Source organism: Chelonoidis abingdonii, chromosome 10 (genome assembly GCF_003597395.2).
Source record: "Chelonoidis abingdonii isolate Lonesome George chromosome 10, CheloAbing_2.0, whole genome shotgun sequence".
Taxonomy (NCBI): Eukaryota; Metazoa; Chordata; order Testudines; family Testudinidae; genus Chelonoidis; species Chelonoidis abingdonii.
Genome location: NC_133778.1, coordinates 9,602,689 through 9,612,850, shown reverse-complemented (window position 1 = coordinate 9,612,850; position 10,162 = coordinate 9,602,689). Strand labels below are relative to the sequence as shown.

Here is a 10,162-nt window from a genome sequence, read left to right as displayed (position 1 = left end):
AAGCACTGGAATGGGTTACCTAAGGAGGTGGTGGACTCTCCTTCCTTAGAGGTTTTTAAGGTCAGGCTTGACAAAGCCCTGGCTGAGATGATTTAGTTGGAAATTGGTCCTGCTTTGAGCAAGGAGTTGAACTAGATGACCTCCTGAGATCCCTTCCAACCCTGATATTCTATTAGTTTATGATTCTATGAGCCCCTCAGATGTCCTTAGCATGGAAAATGCTTCAGTTGGCGCTAACACCACACTGGACATCAGAGACTCCACCACATAGGAGGGAAATTCTCTCAATGCCCTAGCTAGGGCTGGCCATAGTAAAACCTCCATTTCCTAATTCCCACGCTCAGCAGGGGCATTTGGTTCCCAGGTATTCAGTTGTCCATGTCTGGGAGCAGGTTCCAGCAGCAGCTGACCCGGAGCTGATCAGTGACCCTCTGGTTTTGCCTGGTCTCAGGAAAGCCCAGGCAGAGGAGAAGTCCTGGACAGCCCCCTCCTTCCTGCTGCAGCCCTGGCTGCTGAACTGCTGGGCCTTCCTGCCAACCTGCTGGGGAAAGGGAGAGAGAAACTGCTTTTGACACTACACCCCAGATCCGTCGTCATGATGATGCACTTTCTTCAAGATGAGTCGTGTAAGGTGTCGCTGGAAAAGTTCTGATTTGCTGAATATGAGTATCCTGTCTGTATGCATGTATCAGTTTGGTAGCTGAAGTTATGAATATTGACTCTGTATCTTTATTCCAAATGTAGTTACACCTGGTGACAGCCACTAGGAAAGATGCTTCCAGTGTAGACAGCTGGTTGGGAAGGGCCAGCAGGGGAAACAATAGGCCTTAGGAGAATCTTATCCCCCACCTAGTGAGCCTGCTTGAGAATGCTCCAGGCAGCCTCTGAGCAATGAGCTCAGCAAGGGCATGTGACCAGACCACATGACACTGAGCTCCATTTCGGGTACCCGTGTTTCTCCACAAACTGGGCTGGGAACAAAGTTTGAAAGAACGAGTTTTGGGCCACATGAAACAGCTCTCTAAGGCAGGGAGTGACATCCTCGGCTGTTCATTACTCTCCCGTTGCTGAGCACCTGAGAGAAGCTCCGAAAGAAAATGACTTGGAGTGGGAGTGGGGAGCCCAAGCTGGAAAGCAAGTGCAACTTGTGACTTCAGCATCTGCAAGCCTGCTTGTGCTATTGGTCAGGGTGAGCACTTGCTAAATCAGATCCAATCTTCCTAGGCTTTTAGGCTTTGTTTGCAGTTTTGTGTATTTACTAGGTAATCTGCTTTGATTTGTTTGATATCACTTCACTTCTGTTTTCTGTAGTTAGTAATCTTGGTTCGTGTTTTAATCTGAATCACTGTGCTTTGGAGTCAAGTGTCTGGGGAAATCTGCAGCCAGAACCTGAGACGGGAGGAGAAAGGGACAGATGGCCAAATATGCACAGATTTTTTCTGACCCTTTCCCCAGCCACCAGGTCAGTCTGTGCAGAGTCAGGTGATAATAGTGATGTCATCAATCCTTGATATCTTTCAAGGTGTAATCGTGGTGGCTTTGTGGGACACAACTGAGGGTGCCAAATTCAGGATGAAGTGCTGAGAAATAGAGCAGATGTCCCAAGGATGGTGGTGAAGCCTCTTGAGGATTTACCAAACCAGCAACAAAAGCAACTTTTGCTTCACCCCACTGGCTACAAGAAGTCATCAAAGTGGTTTCCTGCCACAGACACTCAGCCAGCCTGCTCCCTGGCACAGCAGACACCCACTGAAAGCCACCCGCAGACCAGCATGTGGGGGCAGCTGCTGATACTCTGTGGCCAACATCAGAAGACAGTAGGAAAGCAGGGCCAGCCCTGCATGTGGGGCCTATTACAGTTCCCATTCCAAGGTTGCTCATTTTGACAGTGGGGCAGGAGATTTCACCCCAAGAGGCTTTTCCCCAGCTGGCAAGCAGCAGAGAAACACACAGGCTTCAAAGGTGGTATTTAGCAAGCCCCCTCAAGTGGAGGTACAGGCGCACATTTGGAAGAGGGAAACTGCTCTGCATGCTGGCTTGGGCATCCACCCATTTTCTTTGCCATGTCAGGAATGGCAAAGGCTAGCCTGGAAGCAACTAAGGCTCACGCCCCAGCCTTTGGGACGCCCTACGCCCCAGTTCCATCCTGGGGCTCTAGCTGAAACCAGAGCATGGGCCTGAACGGCCAAGAAGAGGTTCCAGCCCTGAAGGGAGCAGGAGGTTCAGCACAGAGAGAAAACTAAGCCAACATAACCATCAAGGGAAAGAGCCTCTCCAAGCCCTTCTTTAGAAAAGGCAGATCCCACAGTGCCTGGTGACACCATCTGTCGCTAGGTGTTGTGGGAAGGCGGAAATGGAGCGCAGTGCATCCTGGGACGTGCAAAATGTCCCGTCATGCACTGCTTTGTGTCCCAGCCCTCCAATGGTTTCCGGCTTCCTTTTGGGCCATTTTTCCAACTGTCAAGTCTTTGTAAACACGTGACAGCATCTGCACTGAGAGAGGATGGATCCTGCACTTCTCTCCGATGCGCTGTTAGCTGTTGTGAGGACATTGCACATGGCAGTACTGTTACTTGCAAAGTTACTGACAGAGGAGGAATCGCAGGCACCCGAGTGTGATATGGACAGCAGCAACTTACCAGTGCTTTTGTCATTCACAGAGCAGCTGCATACGGTGGACCATCACTTCTGGGCTAGGGAAACAAGCACTGGTTGGTGGGATCGTATTATCATGCAGGTGTCGAACGAAGGCCACTTAAAATAACAGTGACAAGAGGGTCTCCAGGGCTCTTGGGAAAGTCATGGGTTGGCATGAACTCAGAAAATCTGCTCTAAAGGAGGCTCTCTCACTGGATGAATTAAATAATTTTAAAAAAAAATAATTCACATGCATCTGCACCCTCTCATCATGGGGTTGGTTCAACTTTGGCCTTATAGATCCCCACTATTGACTTCTGCCTCAAGAGATGCAGCAGTAATTCCTAGCGTCTGTGAACCTGCAACTGGTGGGCAGAGTGGGGACTTAAACACTTTTCCATTTGACTAGGCAGCCCTTGGCCAGACAGCAGAAGAGGATGGGAAATCAGGGTTCCTGTTTCCTGGCACCAGGTGAACAATGGCTGGGGTGGGTGAGAAGCCAACTTTATAGCTGTGGAAGACTCAGTTGGAAAGGCAGCATGGCTAAGACTTGGGGTTACCATGTTAGAGACCCATCTTCTGTTCCCAACTCTTTGTAGGCACTGTCTGTTAACTGAGTGTTAAGGGGGCTACAGCTGCTCATTTCTCACTGCTTCTATGCTTGGGTTCATGGCCTTTCTCACTCATATGGGAGGTGAATTGCAGGGGATTTAAACCACAGCCTGTATCAACTCGTGAGGACAAATTCCCAGCTCAGGGAACTTTCCCCTGCACTGTAAGAAAACTGGGTGGCAGGGCCTGTTTGTCACCAATGTCTCTGTGACCTAGGAGCACTCTGGCCAATTGAAAAGTCCAGACTTAGAGAGGAGAACTTGGGGAAGGGGGAGTGAACAAAGGGCCTTGAAAAGGAGACAAGCCAAGGTGGCAGTGAGATTGGTAAATGCTACTGAAAGTGACCATGTCATTCACTGCATAGTCCATCCACTTCAGGGATTAGTTTAGGAAAAGTGGAGTTATCTCAGTGCCTTAAACAAATACTTGTAGCAATGTTGGCAGTTGTTTCTGTTCTGGTTACTAAATGGTCACGCCCAGTGCCACTGAAGGCCTCACAGTGATGATAAATAAAACTTCCCAATTTGGAGGGGGTTTTTCCATTTTAATATTTTTCTTGATCCAGTTTTTGTGAAAGGAGCAGGCAGGACCCATGATTTGATTCCCCCTGGACCAAAACACCAATAGGATGAGAGGCTGCAGGTTAATATGATGAGAGGTTCAAGGAAACAGGCCTTGTGGACACATTGTACATAAACAAACAAAAATCACACTAGAAATTATCTGATTTTGTGTCTCCTGCAATGGAAGAATGACCTGCTCTGAAGGATGCACAATCTGCTACAGGTCCACAAACAGGCAATGGGAATAGTCATGTTAGACGAAAAGCCAATGTTAGAAAATGGGGGTACTGCCACCTGAAGATGACATTTCTCACAGAGCACAATGCATCTGCCCCCTTTGCCCCCCAGCAACCCACAGCTGTAAACACACTACCTCTTCCCCTTGGTCATTTATACCTCCCTCCCCAATACTCCTCACAGACCAGACTGCCTCTCGGAGAATCTGGCTGTCTTCAGCCCACATCACTCCTTAGGCCTACCCAGTACTTGACTAAAGGCATTAAGAAGTGGGGCAGGGCTGAGGGATGGGTGAGCACAGAGGGCAAGCTCTAGAACATCACTCCCCACGCCCCAGGGATTTAAAAAACAGGTTGTAACCTGGAAAGCAGATGTTTAAATGCTGGGCAAATAGAGTCAGTGGGAGCTGAGTGCGCTGATCACTGCGCAGGCACCACCCTTAGAGAAAGGTATTAAAGTCCCAAGCCTACCAGAGGCTCCAAGGACGTTCAGGGCTCTGTCTGTGGGGGCTCCTTGGAGAATCAGGAGACAGAGCCCAGCAGGGAGTTCCCAGGTGCAGGGAGCAGCAGCAGGATGAATGTGGCTGAGAGATGACTACAAATCACACGCGATGCCGTCCCTGAAACACAAACGATGTCTTTCCTTGTAAGTAGACTGGCCGGTCCTGGAGGAAGAAGCTAATTTGCAGCAATGTGTCTAGTTCACTCTCCATCCCTGCAACAATATTCCCATTCCCAATGCGCTTCAATGGCTGCACACTGTCCAGTTCAAAGAGCAGCCCGTGTAACCAGCTGTACCTACAACTGCATCTTAAACCACCAACTCAGTACAGTTGAATTTCCTCCTTTGGCTCCAGGGTCTGGCAAGCCACCATCTAGGGGCTGGAAAAGATCAAGCCAAAGGCAGAGAAGAGACCAAGCATTAGCTGAGGGAAGCAATGGAGGCCGGGGGTTTGAACAAGGCAGTCAGTCCTCCAAGAGAGCCAGTGAATGCAGATAGAAATTTCCCGTCATGCCTAGCAAGGGGTCTAATAGCCGAGTCGACCAGGTTAAGCTCTGGTCCGATCGGGATGGCCCGGCCACCAATCAGACAACTCCTACCTGCAGAAACAAGTGTTACCTGCACAAAATTTTCTGTCATTCACATATATGAGGGGCACCCAATGTTACCCATTCCTAGGGTTCTGGCGTAACTTTGTTGATTTAAATACTCACCTAGACCCAATTCCGAGGGCTCAGGGCGTAACTTCCAGCGGGTTTACAGGATCTTTTACCAGTGAAAAAGAGCCTTACACAGTAATATCCTTACTCTATTTACTAATGATTATCAAGCAAGCAGAATACACACACTAAGCACACAATGCTCTCCTCACCAGTCCTGATCAGGCAGGCGAACTTTCCCTGTTGGCCAGGCAAGGTCGGTCTCATCTGGGTTCTGGTTCCTGTGTGTCATGGTCGAGCAGAGGATTCTTGGCAGCTCTGGTCTTAGGCTGTCTCTTGGGGGTGAGTTCTTCTTCTTCTTCTAGGTCTTTTCTTATTCTTCTATTCCTTCTTTTCCCCCCTGTTGGTCTCCTTGTTAGATCCCAGTTTATAGTGAAACTTGAGTCCTGCTTAGCTCTACCTTAACCAATTACTTTAGTAACATTTTACTAACCAATTCTAACATACTGTAACGTAATTCTCTACTCAGTTATATCCCACAACCTTGATGGATTTACATCTAGCAAAATGAATTATGTAACAGATAAAAACAATCAAGGATCCAGACAGGGACTATACAGATGAACAACAGAAAATGGGGACTGGAAAGACAAAACAATAAAGAAATGAGGATTTCACAACCACAACTATTGATAAGTAGTTTCTTGCCAGACAGATGCCATCAAACTTATGTTTTCTTTAACCATCTTCAGATCAGGTTCCGTGTCTGGTGATAGTGGGTATCATTAGGATGGAGTTTCCTTCTTAGCAGCCTGGTATTACACCGTTTTAATGTAATTTAGATGGAATGTGAGGATGTGGCTTCCTGATTCTCAGCTAATGGCTGCTGCTGTTCTAATCTGACTGCACACCAAGGCCGTAGGCTCTTAGGCCTTACAATATGACTACAGAAAAAGGCCTGATCCTTACACAAGACTTTGTTCACCAAAAACACAAGATCTGGAGCAGCACAGATCCGCACAGAAGCGCTGCTTCTCATTCTGCCTGGGCAACAGGAATTTGGCCCCTTACATATGAAATTCCAAGTAGCATCTGCACTTTTGTCTCATTCCCCCCATAAATTGCTCTGCAGCATTGAACAAAACAATAATCCCTGATAAAGCAGTTCTGGGCAGAGCCTCAGCAGTGGAAATGCCAGAATCTCACCACTGCTGGGAGCTGCACCAGCAAGTTTACAGTGCATTTAATGCAGCCTCTTCCCCCAACAGAACTACGGAATCTCAAGCACAAGAGCTAGAACTGGGTAAGGAGGAGCTGTAACGTCAGAGGAAGGACTGTCCTGTGGCTAGGGGCTTACGCTGAGACTGGAGACCAGCGTTATATTTTCTGCACTGCCCCAGCCACCCGGTGTGGCCTTAGGCCTGGCTGCCAAAAGGGGGATAGGGCTCACGGGGTGGCTGGATTTGCTGCTGCAGAATGAGCAAAAGCTTTTGTGGACTTCGCTTTGATGGAGGAGAGAGGGAGGATTTCTCCACAAGGAGGAGGATGAGGAAGAAGAAGAAAGTCTTGGTTTGGGAATACAGTATTGCCAGCCCCAAATGTTCAAAAATCATGGGTCAGGCTCACCAAAATCATAGAATCACAGAATCATAGGTCTGGAAGGGACTGAGATTGGCTTCATTCCAGGTGCACATGGGGAACAATAGCAGTCTCTAATGGAATGACTGAATGAGCCAGCCACAAGGTCTTTGTAAGTGCGTATTGTTTTGGGGGCAGGCGGTGAGGTGGGGACAGGGATGGTGTGTGTGAGAGAGAAGCTGAAGCATAGAACATAACAGAAATGGTCTGGTCTGGGAGCTGGTCACCCAACCTGGAGAAAGCCTAGAGTAGGGGTCTCCAACCTTTTTACACCCAAGATCACTTTTTGAATTTAAGACAACCCAGGATCTACCTAGCCCCTTCCTCAAAGCCCCACCCTCTTCCCTTGCTTTCCCCCACCCTCACTTTCACCCAGCTGGGGCAGGGGGTTGGGGTGCAGGAGGGGTGAGGGGTCCAGGCTCTGGAAGGGAGTTTGGGTGCAGGAGGGTGCTCCAGGCTAGGGCAGAGTGTTGGGGTGCAGGAGTGAGGAGTAAAAGCTCTGGGAGGGAATTTGCCCCATCTAGGAGCCCCTTCCAGCACCCAAACTGTCATGATGTTATAACACAGAGATCCCTTATTGATGTTGGAAAGCACAAATCCTTTACAACACATTGACGAGCACCCCAAGCCATATTGCTTTACAGTTTAAAGTGATGCATCCTGTTTTCGCTGATCAGTCGTTCACAGGTTGCTGACAGAAGTTGTTAAATATTCTTTAGGTCTTACATATATAAATTCCTTTCACAATCAACACACAGACATAAACCCTGTGCTCGCACGCGCACACACACACGCACACACACACACACACACACACTATAACTGTCAGACAGACTTACTTTGCTGACTCCACTGTGCTGTCTCTCTGGTGCACACGCTGTCTCTGTTTCTTCGCCACGTGCACCAGGCACAAGCACAGGACCTAGGGGTTACAGTGGACGAGAAGCTGGATATGAGTCAACAGCATGCCCTTGTTGCCAAGAAGGCTAATGGCATTTTGGACTGTGTAAGTAGGACACTGCCAGCAGATTGAGGGACATGATCATTCCCCTCTATTTGACATTGATGAGGCCTCATCTGGAGTACTGTGTCCAGTTGTAGGCCGCACACTACAAGAAGGATGTGGAAAAATTGGAGAGAGTCCAGCGACGGGCAACAAAAATGATTAGGAGGCTGGAGCACATGACTTATGAGGAGAGGCTGAGGGAACTGGGATTGTTTAGTCTGCAGAAGAGAAGAGTGAGGGGGGATTTGATAGCTGCTTTCAACTACCTGAAAGGGGGCTCCAAAGAGGAAGGATCTAGACTGTTCTGAGTGGTACCTGATGTCAGAACAAGGAGTAATGGTCTCAAATTGCAATGGGGGAGGTTTAGGTTGGATATTAGGAAAAACTTTTTCACTAGGAGGGTGGTGAAGCACTGGAATGGGTTATCTAGGGAGGTGGTGGACTCTCCTTCCTTAGAGGTTTTTAAGGTCAGGCTTGACAAAGCCCTGGCTGGGATGATTTAGTTGGGGTTGGTCCTGCCTTGAGCAGGGGGTTGAACTATATGACCTCCTGAGGTCCCTTCCAACCCTGATATTCTATGATTCTGCTGCCGGTGTCTCTGTCAGCGCTCTCAACCATCGGCTCTCAGCTGACAGCCTGACTATTACACCATTCTGCCCGAACTTTCTGGCCACTTCTGCTAACATTCTAACCTGTCAGTTCTATGTTTAGACTGTGACCATTATTCACCTCACAGGGACATTATCTGCTGCTATTTTTAGCATTGTTCTTTTACCACCTTTCCCCCACCAGTTTGGTTGTTCTGGCAAGTCTATTGTTAGTGTGATGTGACCAGCAGCTTCTATCTAGTGGTGGGGTGACTCTTGCTGATTCAAAATGAAAGTCAGGTTTATCAAACGGAGTCTGGGACTTTAAAATGGAGTTTCTCGGGTATCAATAGCAGCTTACAAATTTGTCTTATCCGCTCTGCTTGCCTGAATTGGTCTCCCCGTCCTGAAACCCCCTGGATTTCTGTAGTTCTGCACGTTTTCATTATTTATCTGTAACAATGTTATTTTTATGAGCGTCCAGTAGTTCGGGAACCCACCACAGAGGTAGGACACAGTGGAGCAGCTACAAAAGGAGAGATGGGAGAAGACTCACATCAGAACATCCCACAGCTTAGTTGCTGGCACCCTTCCCTGAATGGGACAGAGGAGGAGATATTTTGATCCTTTCTCTCTCAGAAGCGATAGTGGATGTGATGTTGGCAGACCCAGCACTGGCTCAGGCCCAGACCCCTAGGCCTCACTGACAAATGCAGGGCTGGATCCCATTCTGGGTCAGCTGAGTGTTGGTCCTGGATTGAGAAGTGGAGATTCATGCCCCTTTGCAGCCCAGATTTAGGCATGTGTGTTTGAGAGATGGGAAGGGCTTAGGACACCCCCCTCCCCTTGTCAGCCTCTCCCTTGGCTGGCTTAGATGGATCCCTGCCTGCTGAATTGGCTTTTGTGAATCACATTGTGAGGTGCCTTTGTTGCCCATGCATTGTACAGGGAGTTTAGGTCCCTAACTCTGCTTTGTGGATCACTGGGTTATTCCTGGAATTTTCTAGCTGCCTAAAACCATGTCCTGTAACACTCAGCATTTACACCTCTCAGTCCCATCACAGGTTGCACCTGTCCACAGAGCACAGCTCAGCAATTCCCGGGCAAGAGAGAGACAGAGCACAGGCTGGACAGTGACAAGCCACAGTAAAACCCAAACTCTCCTGATATTCCTTGCTGGGGAGATACAAGCAAGTCAGGAAGCAAATCCCAACAACTGCAGCTGGGACATGAAAGTGGAATGAACAGGAGGAATGGTTTGTAATGCTGTATTTACAGTAAGTAACTGGAGAGCAGGAAATTCGAAGGAGCTAGGAAGGAGCTTTAATAACCACAGCGTATGGCCAGGAGAGTCACAGCTACTGGGTACAGGTTTCTTAATGGCACTAGAACAGCCCGATGTGCAGGAATTAATCTAGGGAAATCATGAGTTAGTCTCACTTTCCGTAACATTTAATACAGCTCTGTCCTTGTCACATTCCCTTTCCCTCCCTTTTCTTTCATTCGGTCCTTTTCTACTCACTGTTTTCCTAGCCCTCCTACCCCCACCCCATGTGTGTCTCCCTCTCTCCTCTCCGTCACAGATCTTCCTCCTTGACTGCTCCATTTTTTTCTCCTGATTTATCCCTTCCCCTCTTGCTGCCCCCTGGCCGGTTCCCCTGTCAGGGATACTTTCCTGCCACACTTTTCATTTCTATTGTTCACTATTTCTCCCAGATTCTC

The 10,162-nt window shown here is 48.5% G+C and overlaps 1 protein-coding gene across 1 annotated transcript in view; it reads left to right on the top strand.

Moving 5' to 3' along the window:
- LOC116815868 (uncharacterized) overlaps window positions 1–10,162 on the top strand; it is a 385,671-nt gene that overhangs the window by 66,763 nt on the left and 308,746 nt on the right. The gene's annotated exons all lie outside the window — the stretch shown is intronic.